Source organism: Euprymna scolopes, chromosome 22 (genome assembly GCF_053919585.1).
Source record: "Euprymna scolopes isolate OS-2025 chromosome 22, ASM5391958v1, whole genome shotgun sequence".
Taxonomy (NCBI): Eukaryota; Metazoa; Mollusca; class Cephalopoda; order Sepiida; family Sepiolidae; genus Euprymna; species Euprymna scolopes.
This window is the reverse complement of record NC_136503.1, coordinates 35,090,918-35,115,619: the sequence shown is the minus strand read 5'-3', so window position 1 is coordinate 35,115,619 and position 24,702 is coordinate 35,090,918. Positions and strand designations below refer to the sequence as shown.

General features: G+C 31.1%; 1 protein-coding gene across 1 annotated transcript in view; it reads left to right on the top strand.

Annotated features, from left to right (window-relative positions):
* LOC145243963 (uncharacterized) overlaps positions 1-24,702 on the top strand; it is a 91,914-nt gene that overhangs the window by 18,755 nt on the left and 48,457 nt on the right. The gene's annotated exons all lie outside the window — the stretch shown is intronic.

Here is a 24,702-nt window from a genome sequence, read left to right as displayed (position 1 = left end):
TATGATTGACCCTCAGCCATTGCCTTCTAGAGTCTGGTTACAGAGGAAGGGAAACAGTGTCTAGTTTAATAGTACAATTGGCATTAGCTTCTATATTTTATTTTCTTGCTAAGGCATATCATGACTAACTGCTTAGTAAGATCGGGCTGCTCCAAACTCCTATCTAGCCAAAGTAAGGGCCATAGTGAAGTATTGTAAATCATGTGATCATTTAAGCAGCCAAAATTGCTCAGTCACCATAATCCTGTTTTTAGACATAATAGGTCGCCATCCACAGCCCTGTTGAAGGAGTCTTTGACAAGAATTTGGTGTCGTTATCAAAATTCGTCTTTAGGTAATAATAAATGGGATATAAAAAAGAAAAACAGTAAAGCAACAAGGAGCAATAAGAAGGAACAAATAATAAACTCAGAAAGTAACTGAGTTCAATTTTATTAATACAAAGGAATAACTAATGTTTAGGTAATGGTGCATAAAACCAGACCCTAAGTTTCAAACATGGCGGATGGTCTGTCAATTGAGTTATGGATACGCAAAATGAATACAATATTTCTGCTATTCTTCAAAACTGATTATTTTTGGACACAATATTAAGATATTTTTGCTAATATATTTTTTATAACATAGTTACGTTTTTTTTTTTTTTAAATATAGTTACATTTTCTTTTTTAATGTACTATATTTAAATATACTTTATTTATCATATACTTTATGTAAACCTGCACAGTTTATTACGATCGTCGCCAATTAAAAAAAAAACATGTTTATAGTTAACTATATTTCACATTTATTTTTTTATTCCCCTTATAATAAAAATATATAAAAATTCTTAATCAATTGATTTTGTGTTTTTTAGTCACATATCTTTTTCAAATAGCTATGTTTATTTTGTCCAACTGTTTAGATATTTCTATGCGATTAAAAACGCAAAATCAATTGATAAACAATGTATTTTTATATATTTTTATTACAAGAGAGTAAAAAAATGAACGTAAAATATAGTTAACTATAACAATAATATTTTTTTAAATCGGTGACGATCGTAATAGACTGCACAGGTTTAATAATAAAAAAAACGTTTTTGAAAAAAAAAAACACGTAAATATGTTAGAAAAAATATATTTAAAAAAATCTTGATATTTTGCCCAAATATATAAGTAATTGGGAGTATTGTATCCATTTTGAGCTTCCATACCTCAATTGGCAGACCTGCCGCCATGTTTGAAACTTAGTGTCTGGTTTTATGCACAATTACCAAACAATCAAATGTTAAATTCGACACACTGCTGCCAAAAACTCACTACTTCAAATCTCGATGCTCTGGCTATCGAAAACTCAACTTCCAATCTCAAAAAACTCTAATGTCGGAACTCAACTCTAGAACACAATGCACTGCTGACAACACATGCTACTCTGACATCCAAATCCGAAATCAACCCAATCTCTGAAAAAATCAGGCCATTTATATCCAACTGGAAACATTTCATTTTCCTATTAGGAATATAAAGAGAAAAGGCGACCATTTTTTTCTTTTTTTTTCTTCATTCTTTTTGTCTACATAGAACGCTACAGACTGCACACAAACAGGTTTGTACTATTTTTTTTAAGTGATTAATTACAGTAAAGCCACTTCTTTTGCATTTGGTAGCATTTTCGATCACAGAAACACAAAAGAATACATAAAAAGGGAGTCTATATATAAGACAATTCTTTAAATGAATTATCGCCCTGAACGATACAAACAAAATGGAGAAAAACGGGAATTAATTTCGCTTTTCTACCACAAAACAAGGAAAAACAATATTTGTCTTACTTGAAAAATGAAAAACAAGAATCATAAGACTGTCTTCAAATGTCTCTTTCCTTTCAGTCTTCTTCCTCTGATATTTTATTCCTTCAAATAAGTCATTTTGGACTAAATTCTCTTTCTTATATATAAAACCTTTTCTTGGGGTTTCTTCCCTAAAACCGTTAATTGAAAAAACTGTTCGTTGTTTTCATTATAACTTTTCCTTTTCCATGAAATTCTCTTTGTAAACTGCTTTAGGTTTGACTTTCGCATTTTTGACAAACTTTTCTTGTAAAGGGAATTCTTTTCTTTCCTTCAAGAGGAAAGTTTCAAATTAACTGCCAGGAACTTTTTCTTTAGGCCAATCGAAATTTTTAATGTCTGTATCCTTACAGATGCAGAACAGAAAAACACACACCTTTTTGGGTTGAAAGTAGTTCTGTTTCTGGTTCAAAATGGGCGCCGAAGAGGGTACAAAGGAATTCCATACTCAAACATCCAATCAGTGCTCAGCTTTCTCCTTTCCCCTGGATGACTACTATGGTAGCCCACACCAAGAGATAATGATGACGATGATGTTGATAACATGAGTCAGCTAGTAATGCTGGCCATCCGATCCACTCTGACATCGCCAAATGGTTTAATGGCTTAAAAAATAAAATTTTCAAATCTTGCTTCTTTATTTAGGTGCAGTCAGCATATTCTACAGCCCTTGCTGACAGAACGTGAAAAAAAAAAGTAATTTCTCAAAATATTGAAATTCATTAAAAAAAAAATAAGATAACTATATTGACTTTCTTGTCCCCTATCAACAAAACCACTACTTAGCAATAAAACTTAATTGTATAAAAAAAAAAAAAAAAAAAAAACGAAAACAAAAACTCCAACTTTTGAAACAATTTATTTGAAAAAATATTGTTTAATTTTATTACAGGACTTTGATATACAGTCAAAACGTTTTTGCTGATTCTACAGTATTATTAAAAAAAAAAGCTAATTACGCCAAAATCTATTGCATTATGGTTCAATTGTGCTTTTAAATAAAAAACAAACATTGTGTTTCTTGAGATAACAATCGTTAGTAACTAAAGTAAATACTATTCTAATTTTATGTTCTGTAGAAACTTGTTATTGTCTAGAAAATGATATTTCAAGTTTAAGTGAAAGCAGACTTATATTTTTTTAAAACTTAACATTTTTTAAATGTTTTCATATTTATATCGATTCTGAGAGAGATGAAAACAAAATAGAAGTGTCCACGAGCAACCAAAAATAATGAACACAACAAAAAATTTGCATATGTTTGTATAAAAAGTCTGAAAGCAATTTTAAAGTCTTTACACTGATGGATAAAACTTTTGGCTTTAAAGATTAAAAGGGGCAGACAGACAGAAATACGGCATAAATATCTGCAATATATTTCTATTAGTCTGTTTGTTCATTCCACTTTTTCTCAGAAAGTACTAGGCTGATCTGGCTGAAATTTTTTATGGGTCTTTGTTATGCTTACGTGCAGTGAACTAAGTATTGTGGTATCCACTTGATGCACAGTTAGAAATGAATAGGGATTATTATTTAATTAAAAAATGAACGCTAATGTAACCATATTCAACCATCAATTTGGCATAAACTATTCATTCTAAGTCACCAGGCTATAACATTTGCCCATTTTTAATAGGTTAAAGTGTCTATTAGTACAAATATTTGTCTAATATCTTTGAAAACCATTAAACATATATTTTAAATCTCTCAAGCAAGATGTTTTTATGACAGGATAGAATGATAAAATGGTTGCCCTAAAGCAAACAACACTACAGTTTTATTTTAAAACAAATATTGAAAAAAATCAATTCAGGTAACTTATGTAGTAGAGCTGATATCTATTCAATGTAGCTGCCTTCAGCTTCAATCACTGCCTTGATATTGGTCCAGAACTGGGAGCATGCCTTTTCCACAAGTGCTGGCAGGAGCTCGCTGAATACTTGGTAGATGGTGGTGATCAGGCTGACTTTAGTATTGTTGGGAGGTCATGTTGCTGATGTTCTCGACGTATGTCTAAACGAAGTAGTCCAGCATGTTCAGGTTGGAGGAGAAAGGAGCCAGTGAGAGAAGGGTACAAAGTCGTAGCACCCCTTCTGAGGCCAAATCTGGGTCTCTTTGGATGTGGACCGGCACCGAGTCCTGCTGCCACACCAGGGTCTGCCAGCTGGCACTTATTGCACCAGGGGGTCACCACACTCTTCAGCACATCCAGGTACACTTTGGTGTTAACTTTCAAATCGACTTCGAAGATGTGAGATGGCATGGTGTGGTCCCCACTTGAAACAACACCAAAGACCATAACTGTGAGTTGTCTGATATATTGAGCTGTGCTCTCAAGTGTTGAACCATATGGATTTGCATTTTAAGGGTGCTGGTAATGGTACTGTTGTCATGACTTTGATTGATAGAGAGCTTGAGTTGTACAGCGGTGCATCTCCGATCTCACTCGTTATACATTGTATCACTTTCAGACACGATAAAAGGCTCCTATCACTTTTGGGATTTTTACACAACTGGCCAAGTAGTAGAAGGTCTGCCACAAAAAAAGAAAACTGGTTTTTATCAAACGGAAATGAAATCATGTCATCTTTTCTAGGGCGACAATTTTATTGTTCCACCCTGTATTATTGGGAATTGTCTATATGTATTGAAATGATGGGTTTCACACCATATTTAATTGTTGAACAAGTATGGCTGAGGTTGAAATAACATTTTCAAGTCATATGAGTCTCAAAGTCTTCTGCTTGTGTGATCCGTTTTTTCACTGATAAAAATTATGTGAAATTGTGTCACAAAAGGAATTTCAACTATTTTTGTGCAGAAAGAATATAACGATAAGTGTGTAGTTATAACCTTAGAAAACATTATTTTATCTTTAAGATATTATTCTTAAACAGACACACACAGACGTGTCGGCTCTTGTGCTCGCACTGGTGCTTACTTATATTGGTGATCTTTTTAACCAACACATTTCAGATGAAAAAAACATTATTACATACTTACATTGTCATGCCGAAATTAGTATAAATTCTAAAAATTATGAAAAATGATCCAGTAGATGATGTGCTATAAGTATTCGAAAAAAAAAAAAAAAAAAAAATCAATCACAAATACAGTTCTAGATATCTAGATTAAAGATAGCGGTACAGATCATTTAGTCCAAATTATTGATTGCAGTTACTTCCCCTGGATCTTGCGAACTTTCCACCATTAAAACATGTTAAAACTCAATAAATTGCTAAACCTAAAAAATTTTTCATTTTTACTTGTAATTATTTCTTTAATGGATCATTATTTTGTAATTTTTGGAATTTATACTAATTATGGCATGACATGTCAGTATGTAATAATGTTTTCACCTGAAATATGCTCGTTTAAAAGGTCACCAATATAAAAAAAGCATCCCGACACCAGCTTTGATGATCCAAGTTGGACCAAAACAAGTTATAATCTGTCAAAACGATTGGAATTACTGCCCCTTTCTCTTCAGTTGGCCCCCAGTAAAGTATAATGAGACAACGTAATGGAGTTTCACTGTATATTAATAAACAACTTTATTTGTCATTTTCGTTAGTGGCATTAGTAAAAGAGAGAAATGGATTAGTAGCTTGAAGTGTTCTTGTGTAAAGATAGAATTAATATCTTGCCGACTTGTTGAGGAGAGAACAGCTCAGTCCACACGTGTTTATAGCTTGTAGTTGCGGGGGCAAAGGAAGCTAATTAAAGGAGACAGAAAGGGCAAAGTCTTCAGTGTGTTCACATGTTGTCGTGGGTATGTGTATGTGCATGTGTGTGTGCGTTGGTGTATGTTCTTTAGCAGGATAAAGAATGTTCGTTTGGGTACCGCACGTGGAAATAAATGGTAGTTAGAAGAGAGCCATTGTTAGTTTGTAGTACTCACGTTCGGCCGGGGCTGAAGCACCCCCCCTCCCCGGCGATGTGTGCTGCTTGGCAGAGCAGCGAGAAAGAGAGGAAAAAAGGTTTCAGATTTTGCCTTTTATGTCCTCAGTCAGTGATAGAAAGCTAGTTTGTGATTGGACAAGCCAGGAAGAAATGGATTTGAAATCTCGAATCGTGAGAATTAGTTCCTGCCTGTGTTTGTTGTGAGTGTCGGCTGCTACAAAAGGATTCTGGATAAAAATCATTTACCATTTTAAATCGAACAACTTTCCTGAGCTTCATGTATTTTCTCTGTAATCTAATTTTATACTGTGACGTGCTGAAGTTTGTTGAAAGTACAGAAACCTCTTGTTGAGTCCAGCAAAAGCGATCAAAGTGATTAACATACATTTTTTTTATTATTATTATTTGTCTAGCTGTTCCAATCGATGCAGAAGTGTGATACTTGAGTAAATTCAACAGAATTACAAACAGAACTCTGAAATATGCCAGGTGAAATTACATCACAATTTTGTATCTAGCATAGTCTGATTCAAACTATTATAGCTATAGGATGTTTTTTTTTTATTTATGTGTTTCTTTGTCAAACTTACAAACCATATCTAAAAGATATCACCAGTCCAATATATGTAAATCCAAAGTTTAACCATCCTCCATCAACCATAAAACAGATTCCTAATTTTATGAAGAGTAAGCTTCCTAACTCTATGAAGAGTAAACATCAATATTATATCTTATTTGGTGGTTCCTACCACCAAATAAGATACAGAAAATTCTGGACAGTGAGTCAGCATAATCTCCTCATAAAAATTATACTAAAAACTAAATCATTTCATATGTAGATTTTAATATAGGAGAGAATCGTGTCATAAATCTTATTATCCAACTTATAAAGCTGAACCACACTTGCTGAAAGGTTGAACACTGTTCATCATCTGCCGAATTCTATTAAAATTTAATATCCTGTAAAAAAAAAAAAAATACAAACAAAAAAAATGCATATAATAGTGAAAAAATATAGCATATAGCAGTGAAAAAATATAGTATATAATAGTGAAAAAAATGTATATAGCAGTGAAAAAAATATATATAAAAATATAAAAAAATATATAAAAAATAATTGTTTCACTTAATCGTGTAGAGCTTTTACTATTTTGATAGGTTTATTTGCTTAAAGATTTGTACTTTTATCAATTTGATTTACCACACACACACACACACACACACACACACACATTTATATGCACATATATATTTATTTATACACGCACATACATATATTTATACGCATATATATATATATATATATATATATATATACAGTGATGATCATATTTATTGGCACGGTAAAATAAAAGTTAAATTTTGTCTAATAAATTCTAAAAAAGGGATTAAATTAAAGAAAATAACAAAGTATATTATGTATTTTTAACTGGCCTTTCCGATGCAGCAATCGGATTTTAGAAAAAATAAATAACAAAGGAACAACAAACATAATTGCAAAAAACCCTTGTTCAAAATTATTGGCACGGCTTTGTTTTTCTTTTAGTATCAGTATAATATCAATCAATTTCCGGTTTACGTGCTTTCTGAACATTTTTATAGCCATATTATGCTTGTTTAACGCTAATTCAGTGAATAATTTTTTTCAGATAATTTTTAGATAGCGATTTATTTAAACTATTATAAGTGACTAAATTATAATTTTCAATCGCCATGGTTAAAACTAAGGAACACAGCGAAGACGTTAGGAAGCTTGTTGTAGCATGCCATACCAATGGGGAGGGCTATGATAAGATTTCAAAGAAGCTAAACCTTCCCAAATCCACTGTTAGAGCCATAATAAACAAGTTCAAATCGCAAGGCCACGTTATGAGTTTAGAGGGTAGAGGGAGAAAAAGGATTCTTTCCCCAAGAGATGAACGGAAAATTGTTCGACAAGTAAAACAAAACCCAAGGATCTCTGTTGGGGAGATTGTTGATGAACAGAGCACCTCTGGAGTGAATGTATCTCGACATACAGTTGGTAGAGTTTTGAAGAGAGCTGGTTTAAAAGCATGTCGTCCGAGAAAGACTCCCTTATTGAAGCCTATGCACCTGAAAGCAAGGCTAGCCTTTGCAAAACGTCATATTGATAAAGATGTTGCATTCCGGAAACGTGTTCTATGGAGTGACGAAACGAAAATAGAGTTATTTGGCCATAATAAAGTGTCTTATATTTACAGAAAATCTGGCGAAGCTTTCCTGCCTAAGAACACCATACCCACAGTGAAGTATGGTGGAGGCAGTTTGATGTTTTGGGGATCCTTTGCTGCCTCTGGACCAGGGCGACTTGTTAAGGTCACAGGTAGCATAAAAAAGGAAGATTATGTTAAAATATTGGATGAAAACCTGAAAGACTCTGCTAAAGAGCTCTCACTTGGTCGTCGTTGGTGGTTCATGCAAGATAATGACCCAAAGCATTCGGCTAAACTGACTTAGAAATGGCTTGAGGACAATCATATTAATGTTTTGGAGTGGCCATCACAAAGCCCAGACCTTAATCCAATTGAAAATTTATGGAGAACATTAAAATTGAGGGTAATGCAAAGGAAGCCTAAGAATCTTATTCAATTGGAGGATTATTGTCAGGAAGAGTGGGCTAAAATTACTACTGAAGAGTGCAACAACTTGGTTGTAAACTATGAAAAGCGACTGAGGAAGGTAATCAAGGCCAAAGGCTATACAATTGATTATTAAATAAATCGTGCCAATAATTTTGAACAAGGGTTTTTTGCAATTATGTTTGTTGTTCCTTTGTTATTTATTTTTTCTAAAATCCGATTGCTGCATCGGAAAGGCCAGTTAAAAATACATAATATACTTTGTTATTTTCTTTAATTTAATCCCTTTTTTAGAATTTATTAGACAAAATTTAACTTTTATTTTACCGTGCCAATAAATATGATCATCACTGTATATATACTTATATATTTATATACATATACAGGGTGTAAAAAAAATCACTGAAGGATTTTGAACTTAAGTAGATTCTTTATTTTTAATATCTTTCTGCAATTTTAACACAATCTGACTAAAACTTTGGGAAATTTCTTCTAAAACAAATGCAAAATTAAAACAATCTTTATTTATGAAAAATAATTTCTTTTAAATGTTCCCCGTTTTCAGTTTCGCATATTGTGCTCTTTCCAAAACATTATTCATGACAGATTGCAGAATCTCTGGATTGCGTTTTAACTCCCTTATTTAATTCCTGATGTTTTGTACGAACCTTTTTCAAGTTTCACACAAAACACACATTCATATTTCAAACTGTCATATACATACGCGCACACAAACATACGCACCCACGTCCACACATGTACACTTATTCACGTTCGCGTACATACACTCACATTCACGTATATATACACACACACTTACGTATACACATGTACTCACACACGCGAACACGAACACAGCACATGGACGACGTCACTTCCGCTTTCTAAGGAAATACACATGCGCAAAATGCACTCTGGAAACGAGTATAAAAACAAGGCGATAAACTGTTTCTAATACTCTTTAGAACCAACTCTCAACGAGAGAGGTTGGGCTAACAAGCCACCGCCATTTCGGCGCACGCGCACCTCACGCCCACTTCCTACTATGTATGGGGCACGAGCTAAAGACTGTATGTATACATTCTCACTCTTTCTCTATCTACTACTGGCCACTAAGAACACCTTCGCGTAGCTGACTACTAACTGATGACAACTCTAGTATCCTCTTCTTTGTCTACACGCTGGACTACCATTCTCAATTTTCCTACAACATTTATTTCTCTTCCCACGCGCGAACAAACAATAATGACCCGAACTTGAGAGGAAAACACATTTCCTATTCTTGCTACAACACCAGTCCTGTAACGGACATTGGTTACATACACGCGGACAATGTTATAACTAAAACATTCATTTCTTTCAACAGCAAATAAACGACATTTATCTTATCCATTAATTGAGTCTTTGTTTCCTTCAATTCCCATTCGTTTCATTATTCTTTTGTAACGGGATTGGGGTATTTATATATCCTAGTCCCCTACAGTTTTCCTTCAATTCTCGCAGGGTTTGAGGTTTGTTAACATAAACTCTTTCTTTAAGATATCCCCACAAGAAAAAGTCTAATCTGGGGAACATTGTAGCCATTTGACATTGCCATAGCGAGAGATAATATATGAAGCTGAAAATGGGTAACATTTAAAAGACATCAATAAGATAAATAAAGATTGTCTGATTTTTGCATTTTCTTTTCAAAATTTCCCAATATCCTCGTCAGATTGTGTTACAATTACAGAAAGATATCATCAAAAGTAAAGAATCTACTTAAGTGCAAAACTATCCAGTGACTTTTTGGCAGAGTCCAGCCTTAGGGGTGTATACTGTAGTAATTAAGCTACGGCATAATCACATTGACACAATAGTTAGATCACTGAAATTAAGTAACATTAAATCTGGGCAGTACTAAATGAGTGACCATTTGGGAATACCAAGTACTGTATAAGGAAGAGCTTAGACACCTCCCTGTGTAATGTAGTTAGTGTGTGTATAACATTATTGTCAGCATGTATATATATAACAATATATATATATATATATATATATTGTCAGCATATATATATATAACAATATATATATATATATATATTGTCAGCATATATATATATATATATATATAACAAAATATATATATTGTCAGCATATATATATATATATAACAAAATATATATATTGTCAGCATATATATATATATATAACAAAATATATATATTGTCAGCATATATATATATATATAACAAAATATATATATTGTCAGCATATATATATATATATATATATAACAATATATATATATTGTCAGCATATATATATATATATATATAACAATATATATATATTGTCAGCATATATATATATATAACAATATATATATATATTGTCAGCATATATATATATATAACAATATATATATATATTGTCAGCATATATATATATATAACAATATATATATATTGTCAGCATATATATATATATATAACAATATATATATATTGTCAGCATATATATATATATATATATAACAATATATATATATTGTCAGCATATATATATATATATAACAATATATATTGTCAGCATATATATATATATAACAATATATATATATTGTCAGCATATATATATATATACCAATATATATATATTGTCAGCATATATATATATATAACAATATATATATATTGTCAGCATATATATATATATAACAATATATATATATTGTCAGCATATATATATATATAACAATATATATATATTGTCAGCATATATATATATATAACAATATATATATATTGTCAGCATATATATATATATAACAATATATATATATTGTCAGCATATATATATATATATAACAATATATATATACTGTCAGCATATATATATATATAACAATATATATATACTGTCAGCATATATATATATATAACAATATATATATATTGTCAGCATATATATATATATATATAACAATATATATATATTGTCAGCATATATATATATATATAACAATATATATATATTGTCAGCATATATATATATATATAACAATATATATATATTGTCAGCATATATATATATATATAACAATATATATATATTGTCAGCATATATATATATATATAACAATATATATATATTGTCAGCATATATATATATATATAACAATATATATATATTGTCAGCATATATATATATATATAACAATATATATATATTGTCAGCATATATATATATATATAACAATATATATATATTGTCAGCATATATATATATATATATATATTGTCAGCATATATATATATATAACAATATATATATTGTCAGCATATATATATATATAACAATATATATATATATTGTCAGCATATATATATATATATAACAATATATATATATTGTCAGCATATATATATACATAACAATATATATATATTGTCAGCATAACAATATATATATATTGTCAGCATAACAATATATATATATTGTCAGCATATATATAACAATATATATATATTGTCAGCATATATATAACAATATATATATATTGTCAGCATATATATAACAATATATATATATTGTCAGCATATATATAACAATATATATATATTGTCAGCATATATATAACAATATATATATATTGTCAGCATATATATAACAATATATATATATTGTCAGCATATATATAACAATATATATATATTGTCAGCATATATATATAACAATATATATATATTGTCAGCACATATATATAACAATATATATATATTGTCAGCACATATATATAACAATATATATATATTGTCAGCACATATATATAACAACATATATATATTGTCAGCATATATATATAACAACATATATATAGTCAGCATATATATATAACAATATATATTGTTATATATATATATATATATATAACAATATATATATATATATTGTTATATATATATATATATATAACAATATATATATCTATATTGTCAGCATATATATAACAATATATATATATATATATATATTGTCAGCATATATATATAACAATATATATATATATTGTCAGCATATATATAACAATATATATATATATTGTCAGCATATATATAACAATATATATATATATATATATATATTGTCAGCATATATATAACAATATATATATATTGTCAGCATATATATATATATATAACAATATATATATATTGTCAGCATATATATATAACAATATATATATATATATATATTGTCAGCATATATATATAACAATATATATATATATATATATATTGTCAGCATATATATATAACAATATATATATATTGTCAGCATATACAGTAGCGTCCAAAAGTTAAGGAACGATCGATCATTTTTTTTTTAATGGCTTCTAACTTTATCTATGAAAAAGAAAAAAAAAAAATTTTGGTGAATTTTCCAATGTTTGATAATGGTAGTTAAAGAAAAAAATCTTTTTAAAATTTTTGATTTTAATACATATTAGTTTTTTTTTTACATATAAATAAATTTAATTAAATTACAGGCGTCCAAAAGTTAAGGAATAAGGGAAATTCATTATGAAAAAATGAATCCTTTCAGTATTTAGTGAAAAGCCCCTTGTTTTCAATCACACTATGGCATCTTTTGCTGCAAGACAGAACCAATCGTTCACATGTTATAGGTGAAATATTATTCCAGGATGTCTTTATACATTCCCATAAATCATCAAGAATTTTGGGTTTTTTTTTCTGTGATCTTATCACTAATAATTTTCCAAACATTTTCAATTGGATTCAGGTCTGGGCTCTGAGCTGGCCAATCCATAACGCAAATATTGGATCTATTTAGCTCTTCTAAAACTATTTTTGCTTTATGGCATGGTGCGTTGTCTTGCATAAAGATATCAGAATTAGAAAGATTAGGTACCACCTGTTCTCTAATCAATTCTCTGTACATTCGGGCATTAACTTTTCCATGAATTCTCACAAGGGGGCCAGTTCCTTTTGAAGATATCATGCCCCATACCATTATACTGCCGCCTCCAAATTTTACTGTACTTTTAACGCACTTAGGGGACAGTCTTTCTCCATTTTTTGTTCTGACATGTGGTCTTTTGTCTGATCCGAAAAGATTAAATTTAGATTCATCAGTAAAATGAACCTTTTCCCATTTTTTTTCTTCCCAAAACAAATGTTTTTCGGCGAATAACAATCTCGCCTTTTTATTCTTAATAGAAATTAAAGGCTTTGAGCATGGACTTCTTGAAAATAATCCAACTTCGTTTAATCTTCGTGAGATCGTTTGTCGGGAAATCTTGTGTCCAGTTTTGGATGAAAAATCCCGGGATATCGAAGCTACAGTTTTAAAGCGATCAGAACGAGATGATCGAGTGATTTTTCTATCCTCCCTTTTAGTTGTTATTCGGGGTCGGCCCGATTTTTTCTTTTCAGTCAATGGTAAACCTTTTTTCTATTTTCAATAATCCGAAAAACAACGCTTTTAGACCTTTTAAATATTTTAGCAATCTCCCCTATTGACTTTTTTTCATCATAATGGTCACAAATAAGCTGTTTTTCTTGTACAGATAGTCTTTTTCGAATATTCGGAGTCGACATTTTGTTGTTGTTAATAAAATTATTAACATTTGTATTAATTTTCTGCGTTCCTAAACTTTTAAACGCCTGTAGTTTAATTAAATTTATTTATATGTAAAAAACTAATATGTATTAAAAAAAAAAAAAAATGTTTTATTTAACTACCATTATTAAACATTGGAAAATTCACCCCAATTTTTTTTTTTCCTTTTTTATAGATAAAGTTAGAAGCCATTCAAAAAATACAAGTGGGAAGAAAAAAAATGGGAAAGGTTCATTTTACTGATGAATCTAAATTTAATCTTTTCGGATCAGACAAAAGACCACATGTCAGAAGAAAAAATGGAGAAAGACTGTCTCCTAAGTGCGTTAAAAGTACAGTAAAATTTGGAGGCGGCAGTATAATGGTATGGGGCATGATATCTTCAAAAAGAATCTACATCTCTCAAATCTATCTTTTCCATGACGTCATCAATACCTGTAGCCTAAAGATCCTTGTCAGGGTTTTGTCACCTATTTTTGTTTATATTATCGTTAAGTTAAATTCCATCCAACAAGTTAACTCTGAGTTAACATTTCTGAGAACTATTAAATGCAAATATTTCAACTTAACATAACTTTTGGTATCAATAACATTTTTCTATCTTAACAATCACAATCACAATCATCAACCATTATAATACTCATCATAATAATCGACTATTTTATTTTCCGTTGTTTTCCGGTGGACTAACAACATAACAACTGCAAGAACTGAAAAAAAAAAAAAAAAAAAAAAAAAACTAACGTTGCCATTTCCTCTGACTGAGAAATACATGTGACTGGACACCACTTCTAAATTTAATATTCCCTAGAAACTTCCACTTTTGGAGGGAACTGGCTCAACTTTCATAGGGTGAATCCTGCTTTATCTCATTTTTCGTAAACAAGCTACCAGCATGATTCTACTAAAATGTGTGAGCTACCATGCATAATTGTACAATAGTAAGCGATCTACTGATGTATGCTATACTGCGGTAATGCTGCATCAACTTGCTATTGTGGTGGGATTAAGATTAGAAGTAATGACATTTTAACGTATTTAATGAAATCAACCTATTAAATTGATGCGATTAAAAATACTTATCTGAGACAGGAAGTTATTTTAGGCTTATGTTGAGATTTATATAGAAGTCAGCTGAACTCTTAATAATTCATTGCAACTGGTAAACATGAGGGTATAAGAATTTCACAATGACATTATTACGCATAAATGAATATTGTTTTTTTTTTACTTATATATATATACTAGCTGTACCCTGCCACGCGTTGCTGTGACTTAATTTCGTGTAATGGAAAATTCTAATAAAAAGAGAAAATGCATGTTTCTTATATTCTTAGTACAGCAATCCACTCCAAAAAGTAAAAAAAAAAAAAAAAAAAAGGCGAAAATGAAAAAAAATATGGTACTCTTGCAGAATTGGATCCGGATCCTCGGGAGTTACCATCAATCATGGCTTGGGCTCGGCCAACATTCAGTGGATTAAGCCGAAAGTTGCTAAACCATTGAAACGCTAAATAGTTTCTTTTTTATTGTATTAAAAAATGTGAGTTTTTAATTAATATTTGGGTAAGGGGGGGGGGGTTACTATACACAGATTCGAAAAAGTTGTTCAAAAACGAATAAATGAAAGCAAAGGTAAGGTAAATTACGTTTCTATCTAACTGGATAATTTTTTAGTGTTTTTATTTAATGTAAAATGTTTAATCGGCTCAAAAACGCAGTGTTTATCTATGCATTTGAAAAAGACGAATGGTCGCGGACTCTGTTGAATACGTTAAGTTTGGGAAAATCAGTTAAAAACTATACAAAACAATGTCAGACACCTACTGATTATATGTTATTGTGACATATGCTGACATATTCAGTGGCTTTCTGATAGTATTTTGTTTAGTTTTTTAGTTTTAAATCATTTTCTCAAACTTAACATCATCAACAGTGTCCATCACCGTTTGTATTTTTCAAATTTCCAAGTTTAATTAAAGTTTTATGATATGTTTTTTTTTATTCAATTGTAAGGTTAAAAGTACAGAATAGATACAAAACACCCTCCCCTCCCCATGTTAAGAATGGCTTTTTAAATAATAACATTATTATTTCAGCACGGATCACTCTCTACATGAGTACCTAATATTTTTTTTGAGCCATTCTTACCATAGAGAGGGGATGGTGTTTTGTAACTATTCTGTGCTTTTTTAACTAACAATTTATTATTAAAAAAAGATATTGTGAAATTATATAAAAAAAGATATTGCGAAAGTTGAATTTAACTTGAAAAATAACAAAAAAACAATGTGAATGGCGCGTTCAACATTGTAGCTGGACCTTATTTGGCAATAAGGTCACGTGAGTCGATTAATGGGTGCTAATGCACTTACTGATCCGCGCTATTTTTTTTTAAATCGTATTTCCAAGCTTAATTAAAGGTTTATGTTTTTTTTGGTATTTTTTTTAGATTAGGTCCACCTCCACAACTTTCTTTTAAATGACGACTTTTAAAGGTTTCCGACTATGCTGAATACAGAAATCCCATTGAAATTTTGCAGAAATAAGTAGTTATCGAGATATAGATAGTTGTTTTATGCATTGTATTATTTGGCGGCTATCTTTGTTACGTGCGTAGATTTGTTTATGACGCGCGCAAGCGTGTAAAAAAGACGGCTGCCAGAGATTACAATGCATTGTACAAATTTTTAATATCTCGATAACTACTTATTTCTGCAAATTTTCAATGCAATTTCCGTATTCAGCATAGTCAAAAACCTACAAAAGTCGTTATTTAAAAGTAAATTGTGGAGGTGGACCTAATCTAAAAATTTACCGTTTTTTTTTCATTCAATTGTAAGGTTAAAGAACAGAATAGGTACAAAACACCCTCTTCTCCCAATGTTAAGAATGGCTTTTTAAATAATAACGTTATTATTTCAGCACGGATCAATAAGTGCACGAGTACCCAATTTCTTTAAAAGCATTCATATTTTCTTATATAAAAACAATTTCTGTAAAAAAAAAAGAAAAAACGTGCACTTTCAATCTGTTAAAAATATGGTAAAAAAAAGCAAAGAACAAAACGTTAACCGGTATTCATGCAGAGAGTGATCCATGCTGAAATAATAACGTTATTATTTAAAAAGCCATTCTTAACATGGGGAGGGGAGGGGGTTTTACCTAATCTGTACTTTAACTTTACAATTGAATAAAAAACATCATAAAACTTTAATTAAACGTGGAAATACGATTTAAAAAATAGCGCGGATCACTCTCTGCATTAGCACCGAAAGTACAGAATAGTTAGAAAACATCCTCCCTCTCCATGTTAAGAATGGCTTTCTAAATAATGTTAATGCTTCAGTACTGTTCCTTGTCTGCTTAAGTTTAATTTTTGTTTATTAAATTGTTAGGTGAAAGTCCAAAATAGTTACAAAACACCCTCTTCTCCCAATGTTAAGAATGGCTTTTTAAATAATAACATTATTATTTCAGCACGGATCAATAAGTGCATAAGTACCCAATTTCTTTAATAAAGAAAAAGCATTCATATTTTCTTATGTAAAAACAACTTCTGTAAAAAAAAAAGAAAAAACGTGTACTTTCAATTTTTGTTAAAGGTTTTCTTGAACCCCCCCCCCCAAAAAAAAATACGGTAAAAAAAGCAAAGAACAAAACATTAATCGGTATTCATGCAGAGAGTGATCCATGCTGAAATAATAACGTTATTATTTAAAAAGCCATTCTTAACATGGGGAGGGGAGGGTGTTTTACCTATTCTGTACTTTAACCTTACAATTGAATAAAAAACATATCATAAAACTTTAATTAAACCTGAAAATGCGATTTAAAAAATAGACAGATCACTCTCTGCATTAGCACCGAAAGTACAGAATAGTTAGAAAACATCCTCCCTCCCCATGTTAAGAATGGCTTTCTAAATAATGTTAATGCTTCAGTACTGTTCCTTGTCTGCTTAAGTTTAACTTTTGTTTATTAAATTGTTAGGTGAAAGTCCAGAATAGTTACAAAACACCCCTATCCCCATGTTAAGAATGGCTTTCTAAATAATAATGTCATTATTTCAGCAGGGTAGCTTCTCTGCATAAGTACCATGTTTTGTTTTTAAATTGTTAGGTGAAAGGACAAAATAGTTACAAAATACCATCCCCATGTTAAGAATGTCTTTCTAAATAACTTATTTCAGCACAGTATTTTTTATGCATACATACTATCTATTTTTGTTTATTAAATTGTTAGGTGAAAGTATAGAATAGATGCAAAACTCCCTCCTCATGTTAAGAATAGCTTTCTAAATAACGGTATTATTTCAGCACGGTACCTTCTCTGCATCAGTACTATCTTTTGTTGGTTATCCTGACGCTGTGCACTTGTTTATTTACATTGGAAGTGACGTCACACAAATCTTATAATACGGATGGCTACAATTGTAAAAATAATTTGTTTTATTTTTCTCTCCCATTTGTTATATTGGTATTTGAGCGGAGAATCTAACATTTCTTTTCATTTTGAGAATTTGTTTTAGTTTTTAATTACTAACACAGCGGAGAATTTAACTCCCCCTCCCCCATTTCTTATTTTGAGCGGAGAATTTATTTTATTTTCATTTTGAGCTCTTTTTCCTATCCGACGTTACCTTTTATAGGTACTCGTGGCCACAAAGTGGGTGATCGTTTTATGTTAAATTATTATAGAAAAGTGATCCCCCACTTTTTAAAACTAACGTTTCTTCATATCTTGGAAACTACTCGCTTGCCGTAATTTTAAACGTTATTTTCGTTTTCAGCGACCCCGAAAACCTTTAAGAGTGGTAATTTTAAAGGAATTTTCGAGGGTGGAGTAATTCTTCATATTTACCTTTTTTTTAATTGAATTGTTAGGTGAAAGTACAGAATAGTTACAATATACCCTCCCTTCCCCATGTTAAATAATAGGTTTCTAAATAATAGCGTTAAAAAATAGCTTGGGTCGTAAAATGCAGGAGTACCTCTGAAAGGTAACGTCGGATCGGAAAAAGAGCTCAAAATGAAAATAAAATAAATTCTCTGCTCAAAATAAGAAGGGGGGGAGTTAAATTCTCCGCTGTGTTAGTAATTAAAACTAAAACAAATTCTCAAAATGAAAAGAAATGTTAGATTCTCCGCTCAAATACCAATATAACAAATGGGAGAGAAAAATAAAACAAATTATTTTTACAATTGTAGCCATCCGTATTATAAGATTTGTGTGACGTCACTTCCAATGTAAATAAATAAGTGCACAGCGTCAGGATAACCCTTTTGTTTATTAAATTGTTACGTGAAAATATAAAATAGTTACAGAACACTCTCCCTTTCCCATATTAAGAATGGCTTTCTTAATAGCGTTATTTCAGCATGGTACCTTCTCTGCATAAGTACCATCTTTTGTTTATTAAATTGTTAGGTCAAAGTATAGTATAGTAACAAAACGTCCTCCCCATGTTAAGAATGGCTTTCTAAATAACGTTATTATACTATTATTATATCATTATGGTACTTTCTCTGCATGAGTACCATGTTTTGTTTATTAAATTGCTAGGTGAAAGTACAGTACTCATGCAGAGAGTGATCCGTGTTGAAATAATAACGTTATTATTTAAAAAGCCATTCTTAACATGGGGAGGGGAGGGTGTTTTGTACCTAATCTGTATTTTAACCTTACAATTGAATAAAAAAACATATAATAAAACTTTAATTAAACCTGGAAATACGATTTAAAAAATAGCGCGGACCACTCTTTGCATTAGCACTACCAACCAATCTTATATCGAAAAACAAAAAAAATAAAAGAAAACTCAAAAAGCAAGCGACAAACTTTTTTTTTTGCTTTATATAATAAAGAAAAAATGTTTAAATTAAAAAATTTGGAAGATAAACAAATGGATTATGTTTTTTTTGTTATTTTTTACTTATCGAGTAAACAGAAAATGAAATCTACTTCCTCTCGTCAATTCGTGGCTGTGAAATGAATCGAACCGGAAGTTCAGTTTTATCAACAGAACAGTTTCGCACTAACGGTTACGAAAATATATTTATTTTATTCAATATTTTAATAATTTGCGAGGAAAATTTATTTTAATAACATAAAAACATCCCTCGACTCTAAAGATGGGTTGTCTGAAAATTCCAAATAAATTGGTAACGTAGAAATATGGTTTTATTCATTTGTAACGAACCAAATTTACATTATTATATATATAGATTAGATTGGTGCAAAAATAATTTTTGACGTTCAAGTAAACATATATAAACGACATTATTTTTGCAGCAACCTAATAAAAAGTAATGGTTGTGTAGTTCCAACGAGAGAGTTAGAGTGCAGCCAACAACAGTTGTAGGTTTTAAGGCTTTTATCATTTTTAATACTTTTGTTGATTTATTAATTTTTTTATTAGCGATTCTGTGGTATTTTCTTTTCTCTCCTTTAATGCTTTTGAGAGCAGTTACCTGTCATTCGTTTACATTCTAGTCGCCCCAATTTGAGGCGTATTATTTGTAAGTGATACTAAGAAACATGTATGTGCATGGATAACTTTTATGTGCGTGAAAAATATTTGATAGATATTTGAATAAAAAATATTCAAATTTTTAATAAATAAAAAAATAATAAATGTGTGTATATATATATGTGTGTGTGTGTGTGTGTATAAATATATGTATGTATGTATAAATATATGTATATATACATATATATATATATAACTACTTAATTTACTCACATAAAATTAATATACGAAAGTATAAATTTATGCATAAACTTTAAGTATTTACTTCAAAAGTGCTTAAAAACCGAATTTTTGCGCATAAGCCTGAAGAGTCCTAGAGTGGATGAAATGCGGAATATTCAATGTAGCTTAATTGCCATATATATTTTATAACTTACTATATATATATATATATATATATATATGATATAAAGCTGAATGTGTGTGTGTGGTCACGAATAGGCTTCTATATGGTTGACTATTTAAAAAAACTGATTACATATAATGATAGAAGATGTATCGAGACACAGGAATGGATATGTTTGATCTGGCAGAATGGTGGTTCATCAAAATTGTGGGGGTCTGCGTTTGCAAAGTATGGAAATAAAAAATTAAAAAAAACGTTTACAAGTGTTTTTGATATAGATGTACATAAGAATACTTTGATAAGTATGTTTTAACTTAAATAGGGATGGTATAATAAAATTGTGGGGTCTGCGTTCGCGCTTGGCCTTCATAGAATGGAAATAGTCACAAACTTTAATAAAGACTTTTCATATCTATCTGCGTAAGTATACTTTGATAATTATGCTTCAGTTTGAAGAAATATGGTATGATAAAATTATGGGGTGTTCGTTCGTGCTTGACCTCCTTAGAATGGGAATATTTCACAAAGTTTAACAAGGTTTTTTAATATAGATCCACAGGATATTGTGATAAGTGTTTCAGTGTGAACAGGTATGGTATAATAAATTATGGAGTTTATCTATTTTATTTTTACTTTCATCATATTTTGCTTTGGTTTTGATACCCCCAAATTCAACCCAAATTTACAACACTTCCTTTTCATAACCTATCATGCTTTCATGGCCCTGTCGATGGGGCATTAGAATACGCCGACTGCCCCCCTGCAGAGGGTAAAAGTCCCTCAATGGGGGTCCTGGATATGACCTTAAACTATATCCAGTGGTGAGGCCCCAGCTTGTGGGCTTTGGGGAGTGTGGAGCCACCCTTTAATTACCATTGCTCTCAGGTCCACTCTGACCCGGAGTGGTAGTATCTGTTAGGGTCTCAACTATGGGTTAAATAGAAACCGACGTGAAAACAACAAATATATTCTATTAAAAAAATTATTCTTCAAAATCTTTGGATTCGGCATTAAATAACCCGAAAAGGGTTGATATGCCGTAAAACAAAAACAACCAACCAACAACCATGCTTTCATAAATCAGAGTCCATTTTCTGTAGGCTGTTTTTGAACCCAGTCAACGACGGGTACTTTTGCTAGTATATATATATTTCTGTATAAATATATATGTGTGTACAGACATACATGTAATGACACCACACTCTATAGCAGGCACAAGGGGAAAACAAATGAACACATATCTAAGGAAATGGCAGAAACACTAGAGGATGACCTTCAATCTGTAGTGGAATGGGGACAAAAATGGAGAGTCACATTCAATGCTGCCAAGACTAAGCTTCTTTCCTAAGCTTGTTTTCCTTTAATAATTACAAGAAACCTTCTCTACCACCAATAGCAATGGCCAAGAACACATTACACGAAAGTAATTCATTTAAACTCGACAAGCAGCTAAATCCCACCCCTTCACAGTAGAGATCGCTAGGTGTAAGAAAGCCTTCTACTCCAATAGTTTCTTCCCCAGAACTGAGAGAATTTGTAACTCCCTTCCAGGTTTCTGCTTCCCCAACTGTACTGTTCAAGTGTAATGTGAATAGACATCTTGCTACTCATCTCCTTTCATAATACCCCCGCAACTTATGTCCTCGATAGTAGCTCCCAACTTCAAAGTGGCGCTGTGCGTTGTTTAGGGTGAAAATTGAATTAAAAAAAAAAAACATACTGAAGGCAGAGGTCCTTGCAACAGTTTTTTTTTTAATGTTAAAAGTTAATTATTTGTCAGTGAAATTAATCCACCTTATATTGCATTCTATTATCATTAATATATTTAATATTTTTTTTTATAGTAGTGATTTCAAAAATTAAAAAAAAATATGACTTTGGTGTCATCAACTAGAATCGAAACCAAAGCATATAGCTCTCCAACTGAATTCATTACCATCTGAGCTAACAAAAGATTGATATCAAAACTTATAAAAATTAACTGACTTTACCATATATTTACATGTATATGTACAGAATAGTTAACGCTTAATAACTTGTAAACTATACAAACAAAAAAAAAACACACACACAATTCATATATATGAGCATTAAATTCTTTAGCCAAATCACCTAATTTTAATGTTTATAACATTTTTATTTCATACTTTTTCTTTCCTTTTACTTTACTTGGAAGGTTACCGCTTATCAAGTCCAAGAGGCCACTCTAGGATAAGGGTTAAGTGTTAGGTAGATGGTGAGACAACATGATGTGTAAGGTGGAATTTGGGTAGAGTTAGAATATTTAAAAGGATGACGCAACAAGAACTTATTCACTTTAGATTTGAAAATGACATATAATCAGACAGGAGGCAGCACCATGGTATTGTGTTCTGCAGATGGGCAGTTCTAGGACAGAAACACTGCTCATGGAATTTTCGTTTTAAGGCACAGATAGAAAGTGAGGGAAGTTGTTAACGGTTGTTGCAGCTAGATGAGTATTTATTGTAGACGTTTTACAGAGGGGAGGGCACAGATTGGAACTCAGTCAAGCACCTACCATAAAAATAACAATAGAGCAGAGACAAACTCGCAATGTCTCTTCTGTGAAAAAGAGGAAATAGAGAGACAGAAAAGGTTCTCGGTTCACTAAGTCTCAAAGGTAGGAAAGAAGTTCCACCCCAGATGTGGCAACTGCGCCTCATCTTAGGACATATTTGAGGATTGTGTTGAGAGTGAGATACTTTCTGGAGTTATAGAATGATCCCACCATTTTTCCAGTGATTTTGACAATGAATCCGATGTAGGTTTTTCATTTCAAGTCAGGGATGAAGATCAGTCTCTGAAATTTGTTGAAGTAGGATACTTCCTCAAGATGATAGCTGTTCATTTCAACTGGGGCCGTGGGTATTATGAGCATTGGTGGAAATGATAGAAGTTTGGTTTTGGATGCATTATAAGTAACTAGCGAGATCCATTAACCAGCGTTGCTCGTTGGAAACCTGCAATCCCCCCTTGCAAAAACGTAAATTACTACTGTTGTTGGTGGCCACTACCATCCCTGAAGAACACTGGCGGCTGTGGCCAAAAGGATATAATCTGGGTTCCACTGGTGATTATTGCTGGTTTGGGGTAATAACATGCAGGTAATTTGAATTTGAATTTTTGTTTGAATTTAAAAAAAGCAATTAAGAAAATGTGTAAATCAGTAAGAATTAATAAAATTATGATAAAACGTCCATTAGATTAATAATATATAATAATATATATACAGCGTAATCATATTGACACACCAGTTCCCGCTGGATCACCAAAGTTAAGCAACATTGAAGCTGGTTAGTATTAAATGGGTGACCATTTGGAACTTCCAGTATGTGCTCTTGGCTTATCTTCGTATTGTTTCTAACCGTTCTGGACCTCCTTGCCACTAGACTCAAACAGTGCCGGATTCAGGAGAGGTGTGGTTGGAGATTGTGCAACCCTTGCTTCACACTTACACACGCAACTGCCTCTATGAGGGTATCCTTTGACTCTTGAGGCTGAATGGAGGCATCGATCGAGAATAATAATAATGGAAAGTAAAAACAGAAGTTTTAGAAGTTAGAGATTCTCACTGTATATGAACTGTTCAGAGTGATCGAAATCAGTGGTAGCAGTCCTAGCTGTTTCCGTTTGTTGTTTAAGTTTTCCTTTTCTTTTTAACTCTTCTACCAATTGTATCAAATTAAATTCCAGTTTTATGTCATCCTTTTTTATTATATCTAGAGATTAGCAATTTTTTTTATTCCATTGTACCATATGATCTAGGTTGGAGGAGAGAGAATAAGAAAGATCCTAGTCTTTGTCAGTCTTTGAAGTGTTGCCATAGATGACAGCATCATCTGCA